Here is a 25,784-nt window from a genome sequence, read left to right on the forward strand (position 1 = left end):
CCCCCACCCCCCCACCTGGCTGTAAGATTCAAAAAAGAGGGCCTGGGGAAGGCAGTGAACCTGCCTCACTTGGCTTGAAGATGGCCTGCCCCTGCCCATCCTAGGGCTGACAGGATTCCCAGCACAGTGCTGGGGCTGTGGTGTGAGCGCCCGGTGCACCAGCTGAGACAGGCAGCTGGAGACTCCTAGCGTCTTGGCTGGCTGTGGGGGTGGGGGTGGCCGCCATTCTGAGGCAGCTAAGCCACTCCTTCCTGGGTAATAGATCCTGGTGCTGGTAGCTAGAGTGGCTGCGGGCAGGGGTAGGGGCATGGTTTGAAGGGAGATCGTGACTACTATCTTACCAGACAGAGCCTGCATCACCCAATTCGGCCGGTGACAGACTCTGGCCAGGCAATCTCTTTTAAGGAAATCAGCAAGGGCCAATCCAGTTCTCTTGGCCTCCTGCCCTTCTTGCTGCTTTTTTTCCCTGTTCTGGTAGGAGGGAGTCAGGGCTTGTTGTATTTTCTTGGCAGTTGGTCAACAGGGACTTTTGGGGACAGGCAGACCTGACGGATGTGACTGTCCCCGGTCAGGAGAGGCGGGAAAGCCAGAGGGGGAGGTGGTTTGGGACTGGTGTCAGGGTAGTGTCAACAGACCAGCTGACTTTTTGGCATCCTGACACTGTCTCCACCTTCTCCTGGAGCTTTCTCTGATCAGAGGCTAGAGCTCAACACATTCCTAGCCTTGCTGGTGGAGAGACTGGAGCTGAAGGCTAATTGTAAGCAGACTTCTGGAACTCTGGGCTAGAGAAGGCCCTTGAAGCAGATTAAACTCCCACACCAGGCTGATAAGCAAGCCCCTTGCTGCTGCACTTGCTAAACATTTTTGGAAACTGACAGGTTTGAGTGATGGCGTGTGGGAGGAAGGCAAGATTTCCTCTAATGCTTCTGGGGCCTGTCTCTAGGAGGATTGTGTGCTCTGCTCTCTTTTTCTGTTGTAAGCCACAGAACTTGTCCAGTGGGCTCTGAAATGGGGATGAGTGCTGGGGTACACTGCTGCAGGAGATTTCTCCTTCATCCTTGGAGGTGGGGCTTATAAGGTGTGACGGGTGGTGCACAGGAGGCCAGAATGGTGACTCAGGATGTGACACACACTCTCGGGCTGATGAGGAGGATCTGAGGAATGAGAGGGAAAGTAGAGGCCGAGATTGTTCATATCCAGACAGCTGTTCTACCCTTTGCCCATTTGACCCTTCATTTAACAAACATTATCAGAGGACATGCAGTGGGCAGACTCTGGAAGGGTGATTTGTCACCGTCTCCCCTGAAAAATGTTCTCCAGCTTCCCCCTGAGGGGCTAGCATGGTCCTGTTCCCTTCCTCATCCTTGGCCCACAATTCCCAGATTCCCCCAGTTCCATGCCTCTTTCCCTCAGTAGGTCCTTGTACACTGACCACAGGGACAGCTTGGATGGACTGCTCAGGAAACTGGCCACTTCCCAGTGTTCTATCCTGGCTTTTGCCTAGCTGTCTTCTCATCAGTGTGAGGGGTCTCTAGCATCTTTTTCCAGGGCCAGGGGGCTGACTCTTGTTCTTCTTACATACCCATCCTGGTATCACATTGACTTTGGCAAAAGGGATCTTGCCTTCTTTGGACAGCCCACACTGACTTATATGGTGCCCACTCAGCCTTCAGGAAAGTCTCCCAATTACAGCTTGAGAACTGCGTCTGAATCTGGTAGTTTTCAGACCCAAAAGCTGGTATATATATTTAGAGGATATTCGGGAAATGAATTAAATGGCAAATGATGCCTCGGGGCCTCTGTCTCCCCTTTTATTCAGTGGATTTTTGGCAGGAGACTGGTTGTGCAGTGGTTAATAGCACAAGCTTTAGAGTCAGATGAGTATTGTTCGTGTCCTGTCTCTGCCATGTACTAGCTGGGTGACCTAGTTGATTAACCTCTCTGGGCCTCAATGTTCCCATCTGTAAAATGGGCATAAACAACCACAAGGATTGTGAGGATTCAGAAAAGTAAAATATGTGAAGTGTTGGGTGCAGTGTCTGGCAAATGAGAAACATTAATCAAATTAATTGTTTATGTTACCCAAGAGCTAAGCATGTTGAACCTAGATCTAAGAGCCTCTAAGTGAGAAAATACATGGATTATACTTGGGAAAGTGTCAATTGGTCCACAAGGATTTATAGAGCATCTGTCATGTTCCTGGTACAGTGCTAGCCACACTGGGAAGATGAGGGAAGGGCAAGACCACTTGTTGAGTGCCTGATATGCCAGACTCTTTACAGATGATCTCATTCCATCCTCAAATAACCCTAAAGCAGGTGTGCCACATCCATTTTCTATAACAATAGAAATCTAATAACAACAATAATAATGGCAAACACATAGCACTTTTTATGGGCCAGGATTTGTTCTAAGGATTTTTATAAAATGGCTTATTTTATCCTTACAACAACCCAGTGAGATAAGTGTTATCCCCATTTTACACACGAGGATACTGAGGCAAAGAGAGGTTTAGTAACTGTTAGTTTCCTACAACTGCCGTACCAAAGTACCACAAACTGGGTGGCTGGAGGGAATCTGGTATCTTCCTGTCAAAAAGGTGATGGTGAGAAAGGAGCAAAGGCTTTGCAGTCAAAGGACTGGATTTGCATGCTGGCGTCCTGGTGGATATGAATTCTGAATGTACAGGTGATTGTGAGGAGCTGGAGAGATGGTATCCATGAAGGAGCGGGTTCACAACAGACCCTTGGGAAATGAGAGTGATTATTATTATTAGCTTAGGTTGAACATATTCAGCATGGCCATTACAAGAAAAAGGAGGTGGTTCTCATGCCCTGTGGTGTTATGCACAGCTCTCTTCAGCCCGTGACAGCACCTTTATCCCTAAGCCTGCTTTCCATCTCCATAAAGTATAAAATGACCTAACTCATCAACCAGTAGCTGTTAGGTACGGCTCCCCTTTCAACCCTTCAAGCGCCTCACCTTGAATCTTTCCCACAAACCCACAGCTGAGTCTCGACCCCCAGTGGAGGAAACGGTGCTCTGCAGCAGCACATCCTTCCTGAATTCCCTTCCTGATCCTGGGATACCTGGGCCTTCCCTCCAAAATGAACGTTTATAGTGTCTGCTCTGTTAGCATGTCATATAAATTATGACCACGTGTAAAGGTTTGTTTAAGAGACATTCTCTGTGTTAGCTCAGAAACCGTGTCCGGCTAACCTTAAGATAAGGAATGCTTGTGAGTGATTTTAGGGGAAGCTATAGCTAGCTATTTTAAAGAAGCTGTTGCAGAGAGAAAAAAAAAAAGTATATAATACTTTGCTATTTCCTGTTTTTAGGAGCTAGTGTTCAACTTGCAACTCATTTCTTCAAAAAAGTAATTAGAAGCGATTGAAATCCTCTGTGGGTGTCTTAGATGTTTAAAAGAAAACAAGCACAAGGCCCCTGGGAAGCGAGCACAGCTCCAAGCATACAACCTGTTGCAGCTTTGCGCCACTGTGTTTTGATTAGAACCCTTGCTCCATCATCAAAATTGATCATGGCTTTGATTAGTGCATTTTTCTGCTATTGTGTTATTCCCTTTCTTCTCTTTCTCCGTTCTTGGAGGGGAATGTGCAGCATGGTTATCTGCCAACATGCAAGAATGTTTATAGTTCACATATTATTGCTTGTTCCATGGGTTAATTTTGTAAAGACACTTTAAGGGTGGCTTATTTAGGGTATCATTACGTGTGTGTATATATATGTGTATAAATACATCTACCTCTGGTTATGTGTATATACATATATATATATATATATACATACACATGTACAAATATATACACATGGAACAGCTTAATGAGGACATGTAAGCACACACATCAAAGACGAGGCTGGGGGAGTTAAGGCCCAATTTCTAGCTTTCAGAACAGCTAGGTTTGCTTCCCACTTCTCACGTTTTCTTCCTGTGTGACCAAGACTGAAATACCAAATCGCTGTGTCGCATTTCATTTACATATAAGACATGAGGGATGTAACCTTGACAGAGATGTTTTCATCGGGCCTTAGTGAAATTTCTGAAGCCAGTCTGAAAAAGCCAAACCAACCAGTGAGATTTTGGCTTAAGGTCAGAAATTCCTATAACTTAGAATCGGCCTCAGCAGCAGGGAAGGGGGCAGTTATGGAGCATCTACTATATGCCAAGTAGTCTGCAGTGTTCTTTATATATATCATTTAATCTGAGGCATAAGAAGCCATGTAAAATGGTGGACGTTATCAAGTGGAGGCAATGTTACATGGTGGATTAGGTTTCATTGAGAGACAGACCTAGGTTTGAACCCAGGCTTTGGGCAAGTTATTTAACATCTTGGAACCTCAGCTTCCATATCTATAAAGCAGAAGTGCTAATACATGCAGGTTGGCTGTGAGGGTTCAGTGAGATAATACAAGTGCGTTGCTGAGCACAGTGCAAGGAATATGTGCTATTGCCTGTTTTTATTCCCCAAGGTCAGAGCCAGGTTTGGAAAACAGGTCTGCCTCACTCCAAGCCCAAGTTTTTTCTGCTCTACCTGACTGCCTCCCAAGTGGACAGTTGATTGCACGGAAGGACAGATGGCTCGCTTGCATTGTGAAAGCCAGGGGCGTAGCAGGGCTTTGGTTAGATGATTGGGGACAAGGGTAAATTAAGAGCAATAACCAGACCTCCAAGGAGGTCATGTCCAGAGACATTAAAGGAAACCTTCACATTTTGGTGCCATCTCTATAGCACCAGTCAAGCTGAGGGGGCTGCTGCAAACCATCATTGTGAGGAGCCTCCTTTGTACACCCAGTCTGAGCCAGCACTGTAATGTTGGTTGAGTGGAGCTGGCCAATCTGATGGAACAACCCAGGACAGGACCAAGAATGGAACAGTTCCCATTGATTGAGTCCTTTTTTTATTTTTTTATTGTACTTTAGATGAAGGTTTACAGAACAAACTAGCTTCTCATTAAACAGTTAGTACACATATTGTTTTATGACATTGGTTAACAACCCTATTACATGTCAGTACTCTCCCTTCTCAACTTTGGGTTCCCTATTACCAGCTTTCCTGTCCTCTCCTGCCTTCTAGTCCTTGTCCCTGGGCTGGTGTGCCCCTTTGGTCTCATTTTGTTTTATGGGCCTGTTCAATCTTTGGCTAAAAGTTGAACCTCAGGAGTGACTTCATTAGTGAGCTAAAAGGGTGTCCACAGGCCACACTCTCAGAGTTTCTCGTGTCTCTGTCAGCCCAGTAAGTCTGGTCTTTTTTTGAGTTAGAATTTTGTTCTACATTTTAATCTAGCTCTGTCCGGGACCCTCTGTTGTGATCCCTGTCAGAGCAGTCAGTGGTGGTAGCCGGCCACCATCTAGTTGTACTGGACTCAGTCTGGTGGAGTGACTGGGTCCTTTTAATGGATCCTTAAAGGAGCCCTGGTGTCAAAATGGTTAAAAGCTTGGCTGCTAACCGAAAGGTTGGCAGTTCAAACCCACCCTGCGGTTCCATGGGAAAAAGACCTGGTGATCTGCTGCCATAAAGGGTACAGCCTAGAAAACCTTTTGGGACAGTTCTACTCTGTCACATGGAGTGTCTATGAGTCAAAATTGATTTGACAGCACCTAACAACAACAATGGATCCTTATGGTTTGAAGGCAGAAAGAAAGTCCTCTTCCCTGGCAACTAGCATGGTTATGATGGGAGCTGGACACGAAGCCTTGTGATTAGTTTGGCCATTAATGTGCCCCCAAGGCATGGCCAGCTGCCCAGTGGTGTTTCATAGCCACAGGACCTACTTCAATGGGGACTTTGTCTCTTGGTCACAGTGTTCCAAGGGGATGCACTATGTGTTCGTAGAATATCTTGGGCAGAAAGGGCCACGTGATACTGGGAACAAAACTTGGCCAAGCTTTTGTGGTTTCGTTCACACAAGACAATACTGAGTGACACAAAGGTTTTTGCAGGAACCCCAAGTCGCCCACACAGAACTGAAAGAGTGACTCATGACTTACTGCTTCTTTTCCCAAGGAAAACAGAGTCTCTCTCTTGTGTTTTGCAGACAGTGGTCCTGCAGCCTGAGAATACTCTGGCTCTCCTTCCAAGTGAAACCTCATACCTTCAATGAATTTTGGGTTGGTCCAGTACCCCCATCTAAGTGGGAGGGTAGAAGACAGAGTGGAAATGGAAATCTCATCAAGATAGTTATGAGCCCACCTCCTAGGGTTCTTTTGGGACCTTTGAACAAAATGAGTTACACATGGCAGCATGGTGCAATAAAAATAATTATAATAATGGTGACTGACACTGATTGAGCACAGGTCCTGTACCGGCATAATGCAAAGTACCGTTCGTGTACCGTTTCGTTTAATCCTCACGACATTCCTAAGAGGTATGTTACTTCCTGAAGGAAAATAGAAATGACAGTTCTCAGAGTCAGCAACTTTGGTTCTAGTGCTCTCTTGACACTTTGCTGCATGTTTTTCAGCAAATCACATTGTCTTTCTAAGCTTAGTTTGCCTCATTGGTAAAATGGAGAGAATAATACCTGATCTGCCTTCTTTGAAGAGTTTTTGTGAAGACGGATAGATGAAATTATTATGAACAAGACACTGAGTTAAAAATGGTATAACCTAAATACCCTCTGAGAAAACCAAGGGTGAGTTTAAGCTACTTTTCCAAGTAGCACAGCTGGTAAGTGGTGGACCTAGAGTTTAAACTCAGATCCTTTTCGCTCCAAAGTCAAGGTTCTTAAATTGCAAGTGTGAAAGCCCTTTAAAAATATCTGAGAAGGCATTGTTAATACTGATTCAAAGTAAATTGCTTTAAAATTTCCTTTGGATTGATACATTTGCCGTTTTGGCCTTCCCTCCTGTTTGGAAACAACATTCTTTTCTCTTTTTTTTTTTTTTTTTTTTAAATTGTGCTTTAGATGAAGGTTTACAGAACAAACTAGCTTCTCATTAAACAGTACATGTATTGCACAACATTCTTTCAATATTAAATAAATATTACTTGCTTAATAGTATCCAGGAGCCCTGGTGGTACAGTGGTTAAGAGCTCGGCTGCGAATCGAAAGGTTGGCAGTTCGAATCCACCAGTCACTCCTTGGAAACCCTGGGCAGTTCTATTCTGTCCAGTAGGATCACTATGAGTCAGAATTGACTCCGTGGCAATGGGTTAATAATATCAGTTAAAACCCTCTAGGATATGTAACAGTCCAAGTCCTCTGAGGCCACAAAGCAATAATTACTTTGCCCACTAAGTGTTATCACTGGTCATAACTGACAGGACTGGCTCAGAACAGAGGAAGGGAAAAAATGGGGAATTGAATTCAAAATCGTTTGTTGACATGAGGAAGCAAACCAACAATCCTAGATTATGGAATTGTCTCTTTTAAAGCAAGAGGCCTGGGATCTTCAAAATTGTCAATATTATAAGAGACAAATTAAGAAGGCAGGTGGGAACTATTTTAGAAAAGGATATCAAAGAGATATCACAACCAAACCCAGTGAGAGATCCTTGACTAGGTCCTGGATGGGCAGAACCACGAAAGCCAGAAAGGTCATTTTGGAGACAATTAGAGAAATTTGAAGGTAAATTACATAAATAGTATCATTTTATCAATGTTGATGTTATTGGGGATAGGTGAGAAAATGTCCTTTTTCTTGGGAGATGTATGCTGAAATATTTAGAGGTGAAGTGTCTTGATGTCAGCAACTCATTCTCAATTGTTTCAGGAAAAAAAAAAAGGTGAGTATATCTACAGAGAAGGAGACTTGGTGATGCAGTGTTTAAAGCTCTTGGCTACTAACTGAAAGGTTGGCAGTTTGAATCCAACAGCTACTCCACGGGAGAAAGATGTGGCAGTCTGCTTCTGTAAAGATTACAGCCTTGGAAACCCTATGCAGCAGGTCTGCTCTGCCCTATAGGGTCTTTATGAGCTGGAATCAACTTAATGGCAACAGTTTTGGTATCTCTGCAGAGAGAAGAAAGCAAATGTAAAGTCTTAATGACTGGTGAATCTAGGTGAACAACATACATGCAATTCTTTCAACTCTTCTCTAGGTTTGAAATTTTTCAAAATTGAAAGTTGGGAAATATAACAAAGCCCTGGCTGAATAGTATAGGTTACCAATCCCTTTGATACCTATGGTGTACTCATGAGAATGTAAAAGAAATAAGATTTTTCATTTTTTTTTTTTTTTTTGTCAACTTGCTTGTAATCACCTGGCCAAGTTTGTTTCACTAGGTTTAGGATCTGGACGCCTAATCTACTTTCTGGTTTTAGTGTGAGAATCTGGGCTTAATTCCCTGTTCTTTCATGAGAATGGTTGCTGACATTTTATGGAATTTACAAGATCCAGTTTGATATGATAATCTCTTATAAGAATCTAATATCTTTCCAAGGTTGTAAATATCAAAGAATTTTTTTTTTTTTTTAAAGAAAGGAAAAAAAAAATTTAAACCGCTGGTTGAGCCCCTACTACTCTAGATATTGAGAAGGTAAGGAGTATGAGTGGAAGCGAACTCTTTTCTCTGCTTCAACCCTCTTTCTGTCTCAGCTATTTAGGTCTATTTTCTGGCAATTCATCCTCTTCACCCTTTACCCATTCAAGTTAAGGTTTAGTGTCACCTCCTCCAGGAAGCCTTCCATCACTACCATGGCCAGAATGCAGTGTTTCTCCTAAGTGCTCACATAGCCTGCTCTGTAGTCCCCACAGCCTGGACCATGACTTCCATGAGGTCAGGGATGTCTCTATCTTGATCCCTGCTGGTACCTAGCACAGGGTCTGCACATAGTAGGTATTTAGTTAATATTTACAGAAGAAAAGAAGGACAGGGAAGATAAGAGAAAGAATTGAAAAACAAAGGTGAGGAAAGTGGATACTGAGCACCACCTATGTGCATGAAGCTGTGGCTATATCATATGGATCCTGTAAAGCTCCCACTTGAAATGTGAAGCAAGAAGATCATGTGATGGTCGGTGGCCAAGTGCAGGAAATACAGAGTGGGCAACCTGAATACTGGCAGAGTTCAATGTCAAAGCTCTCCAACATAAGGTCTTAGGCTGGGTAGAGGGAGGAGGCAGACTCCTTTACAAAAGGCTGTTTACAATGTCCAAACTGTTTTGTTGTTCCAAAGGAAGAATATCTGTCAGGGTGTGAAAATGGCAGTACAGTAGACTGGAAAGGTTGACAGGAAAGAGAACACCATGGCCTTTGGTGGGAAGGGGGACCTGAAGAGGGTTCTGAAGGGTTTTGATTGGTCAAGAAAAGACGAGGGTTTAGAGAGGCCTAGGATGGGATAAGAATCCCTGGGTGGTGCAAATGGTTAACACACTCAGCTGCTAATCAGAAGGTTGGAAGTTCTAGTCCGCCCAGAGGCACTTTGGAAAAAAGTCAGCCATTGAAAACCCTGTGGAGCACAGTTCTACTCTGACACACATCAGATCGCCATGAGTCAGAATTGACTTGATGACAGCTGTTTTTTTTTCTTTTATTTTAAGGATAGGTCGAGGCTTCTACGAATAAGGACTCCAGCAACCATATGTGTGCCATTAATGTAAATTGTCTCATTTAATCCTCACACTGACTTTCTAAGCCAATATTATTGATCTCGTTTTATCAGAGAAAAGAAAAATGAGGAGTCAGTGAGGAGATTAGCCTGAGAGATTGAGGGACTCGTTAAAGTCCACAGTTAGAATGGACTGGGGAAGGACTTGAAGCCAGGTCTTTCTGGTTCTAAAACCTGTGCTCTAACCACCACCTTCTTCTGCCAGTAATTGGAGCAGGCCTGAGTCCCATGCTGAGGTGACGTTTAGACAATCAAACCTCTAAACCCTCTTCTTGGAGCCTGCCCCCCGTTTTCATGGCCTGGCCCTCCTCACTGTCTCCTTTGAGTCAGGCCTCCTTTGCCTGCCCCAGCCTGTCCCCAAAAGTTTCATGTTTATGGAAAGTAGAGCCCCATTTGGTTCTGCCCACATCCTGCTGTGATCTGGCTACCATCTCCTCCCATTGTTGTCGCTGCTGCCCCCCAGGTCACCCCTGTGTTGTGGGGCCAGCGGGGCCCACGTGTCTGACAGCTGGAGGACCTCCTTCCCGGCCCTCCTGCCAGATGCTGCTCTGCTGCAGCTCTGCAGAAGGTCCCCATTTCATCCTGAATTGCTTTGATTCTTTTCAGACCTGAGAGTGACGCATGTTTACGTCAAAATGTGTGGGCTGCTAGTGTCCCAGAGCCATCAGACCTTCCGGTATGTGACCCTTGCTTGATGGCTCTCTGGACTGAGGAAGGCAGGCACTGGTGGAGTAAACACCACTAGATGACCTGATGATGCAGTGGTTAAGTGCTCGGCTGCTAACCGAGAGGTCAGCGGTTTGAACCCACCAGCCACTCCACGGGAGAAAGATGTGGCATTCTGCTTCCGTAAAGATTTACAGTTTTGGAAACCCTATGGGGGCATTTCTTCTCTCTCCTGTAGGGTCTCTATGACTCAGAATTGACTCGACAGCAATGAATTTGGTTTTTGGTTTAGGCAACAAAACCAGATTTAGAATTATGAGTCTTTGGTTGTTGGGTTAGTGATGTGGACTAAGTCTCAAGGAATGGAGACTTGGGACATCTGAGCTGGTGGAGACCTTCGAGGCCATCTATTCGGATAGCTCCATTGTACAAGTGGGGCAACTGTGGCCCTGAGGCCATGTGACTTGCCCAAGGCCACCCAGCTCAGTGGAGCAGAGCAAAAACTGGGGCCCAGGTCCGCTGACTCCTTATCCAGTTTTCTTTCCACCACACTCATGGTGATCAGATGTTCTACCCTAGGGCCTGATGGTTTAAAGAATTGGAACCAGCCCTATGCTGTGTTCATTTCCCTTCCTTCTACCAAGTAAGTAAGCTGAGTTTTCATAATTCCTTCATATTAGAAAGCTTTTGCATTTGACTCAATGAATCAGATAACTAGGACCTCTGTGTGGATGATATAAATGTGGAAACAGGCTACCATTGAACAACTCCCCTGGGTCAGACACTATACAGAGTGTCTCATTTAAGCCTCACGACTATCCAGTAAGACTGGTGGTGTTGCATACCTTTTATGTATGAGGCTCGGAGGTCAGTAACTTGACCAAGACCACGTGGTTGGTTAGTGGTCGAGCCAGTATTGGAGCTCTCTGGTTTCAAGTCCATGCTCTTTCTGCCCAACCTCTTAAGACCAAAACCAGTTGGTGTTGATTCTGATTCATGGTGACCCCATGTGTTTTAGAGTGGAACTGCTCTTAGGGTTGTCAGTGGCTCTAACCTTTCAAACACATGGGGCTGCCGTGAGTTGGAATCAACTCAATGACGAGTTGAGCTTTTGGAAGTAGATTCCCAGATCTTTCTTTCTAGGTGCTTCTGGGTGGATTCAAATCACCAACTTTTTGGTTAGTAGCCAAGCACTTAAACATTTGCGCCGCCCAGGGACTCCTCCCAGCCTTTTAGACGCACCTACCCCCATCCCCACAAACCGAAAGTCAGAGAGACCTCGATTAAGATCCTACCTCCATATGTATTTACTAGCTGTGTAACTTCTCCAGTGCAAGCGGAGGACGTGGACCATTGTAGGTTCTCAATAAATAGTTGTTGAACTGCAGCTTGGACAAGTCAGACATATCAGGCCTCAGTTTCCCCAGGAAGAATAATAGCATGTCAAAGTGTTGTGCAGATTAAAGTAGTTAGTGTGTGTAAAAGTGCCTGGCATGGGGTAGATGAGATCACTGCCATTTAGTGAGCACTTAACTGTGTGCTGGAGCCCTGGTGGCGTAGTGGTTAAGAGCTCAGTAGCTAACCAAATGGTCAGCAGTTCAAATCCACCAGCTGCTCCTTGGAAATCCTATGAGGCAGTTGTACTCTGTCCTGTAGGGTTGCTATGAGTTGGAATCGACTCAGCGGCGACAGGCTTTGGTTAACTATGTGCCAGGAACTGTTTTAAACATTAAAAAAAAATTTTTTTTTTAATTAAGGTGTGAGTCACATAACATACAATGAACTATTTTAAAGTGTACAGTTCGGTGGCATTTAGTACATGACAGTGTTGTACAACCACCACCTGTATCAAGTTCCCAGACATTTTCATTACCCCAAAAGAAAGCCCTGTACTCATTAAGCAGTCCTTCCACATTTTCTCCTCCCCCCCCCACCCCCAGAAACCATGATCTAAGCATTTTATGTGGATTTTCTCATTTAATCATCACAAAAGCAATAACCTCGGAGGTAGGTACTTTTGTTATTGTTTCAATTTTACAGATGAACCAAGGCACAGAGAACATAAGCACCTTGCCCCAGGTCACCCACCTAGGAAGAAGCAGTGCCAGGCCTGCCACTCAGGCAGGGACTGCAGAGCCTGTATCCTTAGGCCACCTGAGCTCCTCCCTCTCTGCTGCGTCTACTAAACCCAAATCTAGTTGAGGGTGGTGAAGAGAGATGTGTACAACTTAGGGCACAGAGAGGAGAAACAAATTGTTTAAGGTCCTCCAGCAAGTAGAGGTAGTACAACCCAGCTAGACTTGCCTTTAAGGAGTCCTTGGATGTGCAGATGACTAAGCACTAGACTACTAACCAAAAGGGTGGTGGTTCTAACCCACCCACGGGCACCTTGGAAGTAGGACCTGGAGATCTGCTTCTGAAAGGTCACAGCCTTGAAAACCCTATGGAGCACTTCTACTCTGCACAGATGGGGTCGCCATGAGTGGGAATTGACTTGACAGCAACTAACAACAACAGACTTGCCTTCTAAAGTAGCCTGGGGCTCTGTTGTTTAAAAAGGTGCCCCCTTTCTAATGGGGAAGGACAAATTTTCTAGTTCCCAGAAGCTGTCACTCTTCAACTGGAGATGGTCATGAGGACTCAATGACTCCCGGCTGCCTGGTGGACTGTGTGGTTTTCCGCTTGGCTCCTGCTTCTTACTCGTTTGGAATCATTCCTTCTCTGGAGTGCTGAGCAGAAAACAATACAGATTTGACCTAGTCCTGAAAAACGTTTACCTGGCCACAAATATGTGGGCTTTGTTATATTTTTAGTGATGTTTAGACGTGATGTGTATGAATAGCCCACACCCATGTATTAGGCATGAACCCCTGGTACATTTTGTAACGGGAAGCTGCTGGTTTTCCATTCCAAAGAACTGGAATTTGGTCAGAAATTTGTCATTTGCCACTGCCATTTCTCACCACATTCCATTGCTGTTTTTAAGAGTGTCTCGTCACCTGGATTTGGAGGGAGCAGACCATGGGTGAGGCCAGGCTGGCCGGGCCGCCGTGGTGCATTCTACAGGTCTAGTGGCTTCCAAGTGACCTTGGCCTGGCTCTCCCCAGCCCACGCCATTCTGCGCCGTGTTGCCTTTGGATTCGCTTATGGGCAGACAGATGCTTATTTTAGAACTGGAAGGAGAGCGTATGTATCAATAAAAAAAAACGGGGAAGGAAAAATCCATTCAGTGGTTTTAAAATATCTCTCCCTTAACAGGACAGATTATTTTTGTTTCTTAAAAACAACTGGCAGTTTTCTCCTCAAAAAGACTTGGAAAGCGAGGTATGTATGGCTGTGAAAACAGAAGGGGCCAAGACGGTAGTTTAACCCCTCTGGCCTGTTCACACAGGGCAGGTCATTTACCCTGACCTTCCAGAGCCTTTTCTGATCCTGACTCCAGGATCAATACCAGCTCTGGAACCTTGGCGCTAGATCACAAAGACCCTGCTTTCCTTGTTAGGTGACGTCAAGCCTATTTTGACTCCTAGCAACCCCACGTGATAGAGTAGAACTGCCCAATAGGGTTTTCTAGGCTGTAATTTTTACAGGAGCAGATCGCCAAGTCTTTCTCCTGAGGAGCTGCTGGGTGAGTTCGAACCACCAACCTTTTGGTTAGCATCTGAGCCTCCTCATTTTATAGATGAGGAAGCTGAGCCTCAGGGCCTTTGCACTTGCTGTTCTTTCTGCCTGGAATGTTCTTCCCCAGATATTGACATGACACATTCTCTCAACTTCAGTCTGTGCTCAGATGTCACCTTCTCAGCATTGCCTTTTCTGACCAAAAACCAAAAAAAAAAAAAAAAACAAAAACAAAAACCCATTGCTGTCGAGTCAATTCCAACTCATAGCAACCCTTACAGGACAGGGTAGAACTGGGCACCATAGGGTTTCCAAAGCTGTAAATCTTTAAGGAAGCAGACTGCCACATCTTTCTCCCATGGACTGGCTGGTGGGTTTGAACCACTTACCTTCTGGTTAACAGACAAGCACTCCTACCTTTTCTGACCCCTCCTCCATAAAATAATCAACATCCATCCATCCTTTTAGGTCACCTCGCCTCGTTTTCTTTTTCTCCAGAGCCGTAGCTATTTTCTCCTGGCATGTATATGTTTGTTTGTTATGTGTCTTCCTCTACTAGACTGTCCGTTCCAGGAGAGCAAGGGCTCTGCCTGTTTTGTTCACAGCTGTATCCCCGGCACCTAGAACCGTGCCCAGCACGTAGTAAGTGCTTACTAAACATTTACTGAATGGATGACAGAGACTTTGCCAGGTTTCAGGCAGAGCCCAACTCCCAGCCCGGGGCTCTTACTTACATTATTTCTGCAGACTCTGCTAAAACCCACCGACTGCCGTCAAATTAATTCCAACTCTTAGCGACCCTATAGGACAGAGAAGAACTGCCCCATACGGTTTCCAAGGAGTGTCTGGTGGATTCGAACTGCGGACCTTTTTGTTTAGCAGCTGTGGCTCTTAACCACTACGAGACTCCACTAAGGAATCTCTGATGTCTCCCTTAAGATGCTAATGGGTCAAAATGTTGTCATTTGGCAATCTTGCTTCTTTAGTAGGGGCTCTTACAGATCCATGTCTTAGTGCACAGGGGTGGGGGAGTCAGGCTGGCTGGGAAAAGGTAATATTTTTGCTCAGATTGGGAGATGCTTACCCTATGAGTAGACTTTCACTTTATATTTAGGGACGGATCTGAGATGCACGCAGTAGTATATGGAGGTGAGAATTAGATTTGTCAACATGTGCTGATTCTACTTTGTCTTCAGCTTTTCTCTTTCTTTTTTAGCTACTTTTTGTGCTCTAAGGCCTTTATAATAAAAATGTGGTCTGTGGACTAGCTACATTGGCCTCGCCTGGGAGCTTGTTAGAAATGTAGAATCTCAGGCCCCTCTGCAGACCTTCTGAATCAGACCTTGCATTTTAACAAGACTCTTGGAATTATTCATAGGCAAATTAAAGTTTGAGAAGCAGAAGAGCATTTATGCTCTCAACCCCTTCAAAAGAAATCTTTAAGAGAAGTCTCCCTCCCGCTGAGTACTCTGTCACCACCCCTGTCTGGAGGCACAGGCCCCATTGCCTTTAATAACCCTATTGTGATTGGGGCAGGAGATATGGACAACCTAGATGTGCCACCCTAGAAGGGCTCTCATAAAAGAGGATTCCAGAATTGGTAACCACTCCATTCCTTCCATTTCTCTGACATTGCTCTGGCTTATTCACCTGTGAACTGGGCATTGTGACTAATATTTAGTCCTCATGACAAGTGGCTCTAATCTACCTAGTAACTGCAGAAGGAAGGGAGACCCAGACTTCAACCTGGAGGCCCAGGATTAGAGAACCTCAGCTCCCCACCCTGCCCGATGTGCTCTGGGCTGGTCAAGATGGCATCTTTCAGGATATGGAGGCAGTTCCATCCTAGCCCTTTTCACGAATGGCTGTGAAATCCTTCCTAGCCCCTTCACCAAAAGCAAGGCAGCCATCCCCACGGTTTAAACAGAGCCCAATTCTCACAATCCTTTGCTGTTTGAAAGTCTTCTTCTAATTTTCCCTGATTCCTCAGAATTGCATTACATGATTGAGGCAGGATGCATCCCAGGGTGCCAGGGGAGATGGGGCTCACTCAAGTGGCAATGATGGGCTTGCCATCCTCACTTCAGAAGCCCAGGGAAGCCTTCTCAATGGGCAGGTGCTGTGCAAATGTAATCTGTCTCCCTGCTGAGGCATTTCTTTCAATCTTGCTGTGGTTGCATATTGATTGTGGAAAACCTGTTGATAAGAGCGGAGCAGAATAACTGAGCTCTTGAACCAGGTTGTTTGGTGAAATTATTGTCTAATGCTAATGTTGGAGCCTTTTTTTTTTAACCTTGTTCTTTGTAAATCACGGCTATTTAAAAGCTATTCACGTGGTCTCTGATGCCATAGAATCTGCCTGTCCTTGTGCACACCCGTGTCTAGTGGCATGGAGAAGAGGACTTGATAGTCAAGGAGCAGCCTCACTCCAGAGTCTGCAGGAGGGAGGAAGGTGGCAGAGGGAGTCGGGGTGGGTGGGGTTGTGTCTCCACCTCCAGATCGCCTAGCCTAGTCCCATTGAACCCCATCCAAACCATCTGCGTAGGGACAGGGAAGCTGCCCTGACTGAAAGGTGACTGAAAAGGGATGAGCTGACACCAAGAGGGTGTGTGTGCATGTGAACAAGTGTGTGTGTGTCCAGAAGTTCCTTGAGAGACTGTAGTAAATCCATTTTGACTATTGGAACCACCATAGCATGTGATTCAGTGTGATGAGGCGGAAAGAAATGTGGGTTCTCTAGACCCTGCTTTGACAAGCTGCGTGATCCTGGGCACATGTCCCATGGTTCTTCACCAGGAGCATGTGGAGTTGTGTAGACAATACACATGCCCAGACATCTCCCTAACAGATATAGGCCTGGGCTGGGCTTTGACATCGATCTGTGTTTAGGGCTCTGCGGGGCATTCTGATGCATATTCTGGGTTGAGATCTCTTGAATTTGATACCACCCCCCTTGGAAAAGTCAGGAACATGAAGTGGGTAAGAGCAAGTAGTTACAGCCACACAGACCAGATTGGGATCTTGGCTCTGCCCACTTACAGCAGTGTGGCCTTAGATGTGTTGCTAAACTGGCCCTGCTTTCTCATCTGCTCTCTAGGCATGACCTGAATAACCTCGCAGGGCTGCTCTGAGCACGCAGTGAATGTGTACGGAGCATGTGGCACATGCCTGGTGTGCAGTGAGTACTCTATAAATGTTAGCTGTCTGGTGTGTGTGTGTGCGTGTATGTGTGTATGTGAGTGTATCCCCAGCCCCTGGGCAGTGTCCTTTCTGCTGCACCCTAACATATGGATAAAAAGCACTTGAGAAAAGTCCGAGAGAAAATGCAAATACGAAATGAGATGACAATGCCCAATTGTATTAATGTTATTTGGCAATAAGGAAGCCAATGAATTCATTCTTTGAGATAGTTATTAAGAAGAAAGGGAGTGTGCAAAAGCCCTCTGGGGCAAGAAAGAGAAGTCCAGCGTGCAGTCTCTTCCTCCACAGTAATGGTTCTTAAACATCACTGTGCATCACTGTAACCTGGGAAGCTTGTTAAATACACAGAATCCTGGGCCCCAGCCTCAGAGGCTGATTTTGCAGATCTGAGGTAAGGCTGAGGAATGTGTACTTTTCACAAGCATCACCCGGTGAACATGATGAAGATAGTGTGCAGCCACCCCTTCTGACAAAGACTGGTCCAGAGCTCAAAATCAAATTGAACAATTGAGGGAAAGACAGAGCTGGTGACTTGGGGCAGGCAGGAATGAGATCCTAGAGGAGGTGAGAGGCGCTGACGTTTGAATGCAAGCAAGATCCAGAGAACCCAGGGCAGTGTCTTTTGGATTCAGTACGATGAACAGATGGCAAAAAGTGGACAGGAAGCCCTGGCTCCTCTCCCTGCGGCCAGGGGCTGGGGCTGCCATGTAGGGTGGGCATCGCACGGGGATGTCAGCCACTGGGAAGGGTTTACCAGATTCCTGGTGAAGAGCAATAAACCCTGGGTACCTGCCCCTTTGTCCTCTGTTTAAGGCCCAACCTGGCTGCCTCTAAGCTGCCTGAGAGTCTGCAGAGTTCAGCATCATGCTGTGTTTCTTCATTCAGAAACCAGGGACTAGGAACAACTTGGGGAGGGAAATTGGGAAGGGAAAATAGATCTGAGATACTCAGGACCCCAGAGTGTGGTAGCAGAAAGCACCTGAGATAAGGGGAGGAGTTCTGAATTCAAGTGCCATTTCTCCTTATTACAGGCTGTGTGAGCTGAGAGGGGCCTCAGCTGGTGTCCCAGGTCTGCAAGGGGCTCAGTGTCTCCATGACAAAACCTGAATCAAGATATTTCCATAGTAGTGAACTTTGGATCTGCTGGTTACAGAGAGCAAACTTCCTGGGGTCTTCAGTTGATGGGGAAGAGCTAGAAGTAGGAAGGGATAAAGGGGGAAGGGCATTTTACTCAGTACCTACTGTGTGCCACCACCACCCATCTGTCAGTTTGTTGCACTGTGGTGACTTTCGTGTTGCTATGATACTGGAAGCTATGCCAGCAGTATTTCAGACACCAGCAGAGTCACCCATGGTAGGCAAGTTTCAGTGGAACTTCTAAGTAACACATACTAGAAAGAAAGGCCTGGTGATGTACTTCTTAAAATTAGCCAACGAAAGCTTATGGATCACAACAGAACATTGTCTGATAATAGAGCTGGAAGATGAGCCCCCTAGGTGGTAGGCACTAAAAATGCACAGTGACTGCAATAATGGACTTGAGCATATCAACCATGGTGATGATGGCAGAGTACTGGGCAATGTTTCGTTCCATTGTATGTGGGTTTGCCATGAGTCAGAGTCAACTCGGCAACAACTGACAACAACAATGTGCCAGGCTCCATGCTACATGCTTACATAATTTACCCCCATTTTCTGTCCACCTTAGGAGATAGACATCAGTGTCCCTTATATCAGCGTCACTTTACAGATGACGAAAGAGAGGCTCAGAGAGATGAAGTGTCTTGCCTAAAACCACCCAGCTAGGAATTGGTAAAGCCCAGGATTGACCTCGCCTCTGTCCGGATCCAACGACTCACCCACAGTTCCACAGTGTGTGTGTTGGGGGCTGTGCGCTTAGGCCTCAGGTGCAGGGCCCTCAGAAGCCTGGCTGCCCGGGTGGAGGGGGTGAGTACAGTGTGGGCAGAGCGCCCTGGAGTCCCGTGACTTGTGGGGGTATTTCCATGCCCTCTGTCAACAATTCGGCCTTCAGTAATGCTGGCCTGGCTGCCGGCCGCTCTCACCACAGCCAGACCCCCCACCCACACAGGCGAAGGCCACGGCCAAGGGCACCCTGCAGCTGGAGGAGGAAGTGCCCTCCAGAGGTGCCTGTCACAGAGCCGCTGAATGGCCCAATTGAGCTGCCTGGGCAGGACGACAATGGGCTTGTGGGGGCTTCAGGCCACTGAGGTGAGAGGGCTGGGGCCGGGCAGGCACTGCTGGCTCAGAGGCCAGACGCCGACTTCCAGGGCCGGGAGCCAGCGCCTCTGACGTGCTCTGAAATGCCAGCTCTGCTTAATGGGGAGCAGCTGGAGCAGGCTTCACATTCCTCCCCGTGCCAGGAAGGCGACGTGAACCCGCTTCCCCAGGCCACAGGCCGAGCTTGGCCTCCTCCCTGCCTGGAGCTGCTCACCCCTTCCTGGCCAGGCCCTGCTGGGTGGATGCAGGGGACCATGGTTAGCCCTTCCCAGTGTCCCCTTGGTCCTGAGGGGCATCCTTTTAGGTCCATTTGGAGAAATAACACTCCTCTCAAAATGCTTGGGGCACCCATAGGTGGGGTTACCAGATAAAACATAGGACTCCCAGTTAAATTTGAATTTCAGATAAATAAGTTTTTCTACTGAGGCTGGATGAACTCCTGAAACTATTGCCCTGAGATAATCTTTAAACCTTAAACTAAAAATATCTATACGGGATCAAGCTGACAATAGCAACTCGAAAGATTAAATAGGAAACGTAGGAGGCAGTGAGTTCATGTTAATGGAGGAGGAACAACTCGGAAAAGGAGAGTGAGAATGGTTGCACAACTCGGAGAATGTAATCACTGTTACTGAAATGTACATGTAGAAACTGTTGAATTGGTGTATGTTCTTCTGTGTATCTTCTCAACAATAACAACAACAAAAATAAAATAAATTATAAAAAATATATATGTATAAGAAGACTTCCGCGGATTCCCTGAAGTCTTCTTTAAATCAAACAATAGTTTAATTAGTAAGAATGTCTTCCTTGAACATTGTGCTCTCTTAAAGAACTGTCTACATGGGATCAGACTGATAACAGCAACTTCAGAGGCCAGGTAGGAAGCTTAGGGGGCAGTGAGTTTATGTTAATAGAGAAGAAACAATTCAGAAAAGAAGGGTGAGAATGGTTGCACAACTTGAATCAATGTCACTTAATTGTACATGTAGAAATTGTTGAATTGTATGTTTTGCTGTTTATATTTTCAACAATAATAAAAGAGAAGAAAATGGCAAAAACATAAAAATAAATATTTAGTGTAAATACATAATAAATATTGCATGGAACACACATACTAAAAAATTATTTATTGTTTATCTGAAATTCAAATTTAACTGGATGTCATATATATTTTTAAAAAATATTTTATTGTGTTTTTGGTGAATGTTTACACAGCATATTAGGCTCCCATTTAACAATTTCTGTACATGTTGTTCAATGGCATTGGTTATGTTTTTCACAATGTGTCATCATTTTCATTATTTCTGTTCTGGTTGTTCTGTTTCCATTAATCTAGCTTCCCTGCCCCCTCCCCCCTTACCTTTTCATCTTTGCTTTAAGGGAAATGTTGACCAATTGGTCTCATATAGATTTTTTAAAGTACAGTACTCACAGGTAATATTGTTTATTTTATGAACCAATCCGTCACTTATATGCAAGGTGACCTCTGGGAGTGGTTTCAGTTCCAAATTTAAAGACTATCTCACCAAAAGGTCGGCAGTTTGAATCCACCAGGCACTCCTTGGAAACCCTATGGGGCAGTTCTACTCTGTCCTATAGGGTCGCTATGAGTTGGAATCGACCCGACAACAACAGCAACGAGTTCAGGCCAATAGTCTCGGGAGTTCCTCTAGTCTCTACCAGTCCAGTAAGTCTGGGCTTTTTTAAGAATTTGAGTTTTGTTCTGCAGTTTTCTACCATTCTATCCAGGAACATCTATTGTGTCCCTGATCAGAATGATCTGTAGTGGTAGCTGGGCACTATCTAGTCCTTCTGGTCTCAGGATAGATGTGGCCATGGTTTTTGTGGACTATTAGTCTTGTAGACTAGTTTCTTCTTAGAGTCTTTGGTTTCCTTCCTTCTCTTTTGCTCCAGATGCATGGAGACCAATAGTTGTATCTTAGAAGGGTATCCTATATTTTTATTTGCTAAATCTGGCAACCCTATCTAAGGGAGCCATGATGGGTGCCCATCTGGGGTCACTGGAACATTGCTAGGTTTTCCTTGATGCCACCAACTGGGGAGATGCCAACTCCTACTTCTCAATGCATGACATGGTTAGGTGCCACACTTAGTTTTTGTTGTGTGCCATCAAGTTAATTCCTACTTATAGTAATCCTATATGTGGAACTGCCTCATAGGGTTTCCTAGGTTGTAATCTTTACAGGAACAGATCTCCTGCAGCTTGTGAGTTCAAACCACCAACCGTTTGGTTGGCAGCTGAGTATTGAACCATTGCACCACCAGGGTTTCTTCCACACTTAGTAAGCCAGAAGAACAACCAAACCTGTTGCTGTCAAGTGAATTCCGACTCATAGCAACGCTATAGAACAGAGTAGAACTGCTCCATAGGGTATCCAAGGCTGTGATGTTTACCGAAGAAGATTGCCACATCTTTCTCCCACAGAATGGCTGGTGGGTTTAAACCGCTGACCTTTTGTTTAGCAGCTGAGTATTTAACCACTGTGCCACCAGGCTCCTTCCACACTGGGTGGGAACTTACAAAAAAGCAGCCATTGCCCTTGTTGTGGTTACCCACCCCTTCTTCCAGAAGCTGCGCCTTTCTCCTTTAACTCCTGCACTGGGATGGGACGCTTTGAGGTGTAATTCCAGTCTGTGACTATTTACTGAATATCTGCATCTCACCCTGGACTGAACCCTGGCTATTTAATGATGAGTGAGGCAGTGTGGTCCCTGCTCTCAAAAGAGTTTACAGGCTAGTAGGGGAGACAGGTAGTTGAACAAAAGAGCAACCACAATGCAGGGCCATAAACACTGTGGATGGGGAGGAGGGGAATCACAGAAGGGCTCTCACAAAACCCAGGAGGTCAGCTCACCCATACCTGGAGGACCAGAGTAGCACAAAGAGTAAGAGTCTTGGGATCATAGGATCTGAGTTGAAATCCTGGCCATGGGCAAGTCATTTAACCTTTCTGAGTTTCAGTTTTCCTCATCTACAAAGTGGGAACAATATTTCTTGCCCCTCTTTAGGAACCATATAAGATTCCAAGTGAAATGATGAATGTGAACAGGTATCACCAGCTGTAGGAGTTCCAGATGGACCATGTGTGTGTGTGTGTGGGGGGGGGTGTTCATGTGGCGGGGTGTAGGAATCGAAGGAAAGGGTAAATACAGGGGGACTGGGAGTGCTTGGGTTCCCTGCCTGCTCGAGCTCTTCCACACTGACCCAATCAGCTCACTGGTTCTCTGCTTCTAGTTACGACTCTGGGCATGACTATCATTTTTATAGAATTCTCCTTCCATCTCAGATGTATAACAGTGATGCCAGATGTTTGTATCATATTTTACTGTTTGCAAAGAGCATGGACTGGGGATTCAAACAGGCCTGGTTCAAGCCCCATCTCTATGGTGTGGCCTTAGGTAAATACTTAACCTCTCTGTGCCTTAATTTCCTCCTTTGTAAAATGAGCCTCATAGGCATGGTTGAGAGGATGAAAAGAGACCATTCATTTAACGTGCTTAGAGTGGAACTTGGCACAAAGCAATGGCCCACTAAGTGGGAAGCTATTAAGAGGGTCTCATTTAGTATCATAACAACCTTATGAAAAAAATCGGAATCAAACCGCCGAGTCTATTCCAACTCGCAGTGACCCTATAGGACTGAGTAGAACTGCTCCCATAGGGTTTCCAACGCTGCAGTCTTGATGGAAGCAGACTGCCATATCTTTCCCTTGCAGCGTGGCTGGTGGATTTAAACTGCAGACCTTTCTGTTAGCAGCCAAGCGCTTAACCACTGCACCACCAGGTCTCCTACAACCTTATGAGTTAGTGGAGATGGAAGTTGAGAGAGGTTAGGTAGCTCAAAGAGGTGCAGCCAGGAGGGGTGGCTGTGAGAGAATATTCCCTCGGCTTCTCATGAGGTCTTTGGTCACCTGGCTTTCAAGGCACTCTTTCTAGCTTTCAGCTGGAAGCCTCTCTGGGGACTAGCTGGACTCAGGCCCTCCTCACCCAGTCAGGGTCTGATCTCAGACCCCAGCCAGATGCTTCGGAGTCTGTATTTGGCATGTCCTGTTTGTGCCAAACCCACCCCCTGGCCAGCCCCCTTGGAGGCAAGGAAAAAGAACATCCTTAGGGATCCAAGGATTTATGCGCCTCACACCAACCATTCTGCCTTTGCTGGGTTTGAAGTCTGAGACATGGGCATTTTTATTACCTTCTTAAACCTTTTTTGTTAACCAATGCCCACGCAATTATGCTGTTGGCATGGATGTTAGTTTTATTGTCTTAAACACAAAAGCAGCTCTGAAGAGCTGGAGGTGGGCCTCTCATCTGGAGAGGCAAACTTCAGCCAACCACTTGCTCCCCTGGGAGAGCAGATGGATTAAATTGCTCCTTTAGGAGGCACTTTGGTGTCTAATAGAATAATAATCAACAACTAATAATTGTTGAAGGGAAGGGAAGGAAGCTGTCTTAGTCAGCTAGTGCTTCTATAACAGAAATACCACAAGTGGATGGCTTTGACAAAGAGAAGTTTATTCTCTCACAGTCTGGTAGGCTACAAGTCCAAATTCAGGGTGTCACCTCCAGGGGAAGGCTTTCTCTGTTGGCTCTGGAGGAAGGTCCTTGTCATCAGTCTTCCCTTGGTCTGGGAGAATCTGAGTGCAGGAACCTCAGGTCCAAAGGACGTGCTCTGCTCCAGCACTGCTTTCTTGGTGGTATGAGGTCCCCAATTCTCTGCTTGCTTCCCTTTCCTTTTATCTCTTGTAAGATAAAAGATGGTGCAGGCCACACCCTAGGAAAACTCCCTTTACATTGGATCAGGTATGTGACCTTAGTAAGGGTGTTATACAATCCCACCCTAATCCTCTTTAACATAAAATTACAATCACAAAATGGAGGACAACCACACAATGCTAAGAATCATGGCCCAGCCAAATTGATACACACATTTTTGGGGGGACACAATTCAATCCATGACAGAAGCTAACCTTTACTGAGCACTTGTTGGGTACTAAGCACTGTGTTGGTGCTTCTTTCACAACATGGATGTGGTCCTCCCACCCTCCGGGGTTAGGCCTTATCTGCATTTTGCATATGAGGAAGGTCAGATGGAGAGACTGGCCAATTTGCTCAAAGTCTCATGGCGGGTAAATGGTAACACCAGGTTTTTAAAATATTTTTTATTGTGGTACAATACACATAACATAAAATTTACCATTAGTGACATTTAGTGCATTCGTATTGCTGTGCAACCATCACCACCGTCTAGCGCTAGAACATTTCCGTCACCCCTCAGAGAAACCCTGTATCCATTAAGTATTCATTCCTCATTCCTACTCCTTCACCCTGTCACTTGGCAACCACACATCTACTGTCTTATGGATTTGCCTGTTCTAGATACTTCGTATAAATGGAATCATACAATATGTAACATTCTGTGTCTGTTTTCTTTCACTTAGTATAATATTTTCAAGGTTCATCCATGTCATAGCATGTATCAGTACTTCATTCCTTTTGATGGCTGAATAGTATTCCATTGTATGGATTTATACATTTTCTCTATTCATTAGTTAATGGACACTTGGATTGTTTCCACCTTCTGGCTATTGTGAATAGTGCTGCTACAAATGTTTGTGTAGAAGTTTTTGTTTGAATACCTGTTTTCAGTTCTTTGGGATCTATTCCCAAGAGTGCAGTTAGCGCTAGGTTTTGAGCTCAAGTCTGTTCAGCCCTCAAGGCATGCCATGGTGTTACCCAGTACTTAGATCTTTGTGCTTTAGGGGAGACCAAAACAGGGTAAGGCACTGTGCTTGCCATCAAGGTTCCAGCTGATGAGATAAGACACTCCACCTAATATATAGTAGAGCATTAAGCCACCTGGCACCATTAAGACTAGACTTCAGAACAGAAGACAGGACTTCTGAGGGGAGATGGAGGAGACCTGGTGTCTGATTTCATCTTTTCCTTTAAAGGGAATGAAGGACTTTGGATACATGGATGGAGGAAAGAGGGTTTTCAGAGGACAGGAATTACCTGTGCAGAAGTCTAGAGCCAGGGATGAGCATGGTCCATTGTGCTGTGAGGATGACATTGAGGAGACCTGCCTTGACCAGGTACATACAGGAAAGTGATGCTGCAAGTCAGGCTTGAGGATGAAGAATGAGGGCCTTGGAAGCCAGCCAGAGAAGCTTGGTCTCAATCCCCTATAGTAGGGAGCCATGATGGGATCCTGAGTAGAGGAGGGTCAGCTGAATATAATATATGAGATTTATCTCAGGACATTGAAAAAGATGGAATGGAGACTGAAGGACTGACCAGGGGTTGTTGGTAATCCTTGTTCTACCGATGATGGGATGATGATGGTGGTGATGGAGATGATGGTGTGATGATGCTGATGATGATGATGGCCAACATTTATTGATGCTTACTGTGTCCCAAACATGATTCTAAGAATTTTACATGTATTATTAACTTGTTGAATGTGCAC

General features: G+C 45.5%; 1 protein-coding gene across 3 annotated transcripts in view; it reads left to right on the forward strand.

The window, feature by feature from the left end:
- The window catches only part of NAV2 (neuron navigator 2), an 852,675-nt gene that overhangs the window by 419,296 nt on the left and 407,595 nt on the right, over positions 1 to 25,784 (forward strand). The window lies entirely within an intron of this gene.

Source organism: Trichechus manatus, unplaced genomic scaffold, assembly GCF_000243295.1.
Source record: "Trichechus manatus latirostris isolate Lorelei unplaced genomic scaffold, TriManLat1.0 scaffold00006, whole genome shotgun sequence".
Taxonomy (NCBI): domain Eukaryota; kingdom Metazoa; phylum Chordata; class Mammalia; order Sirenia; family Trichechidae; genus Trichechus; species Trichechus manatus.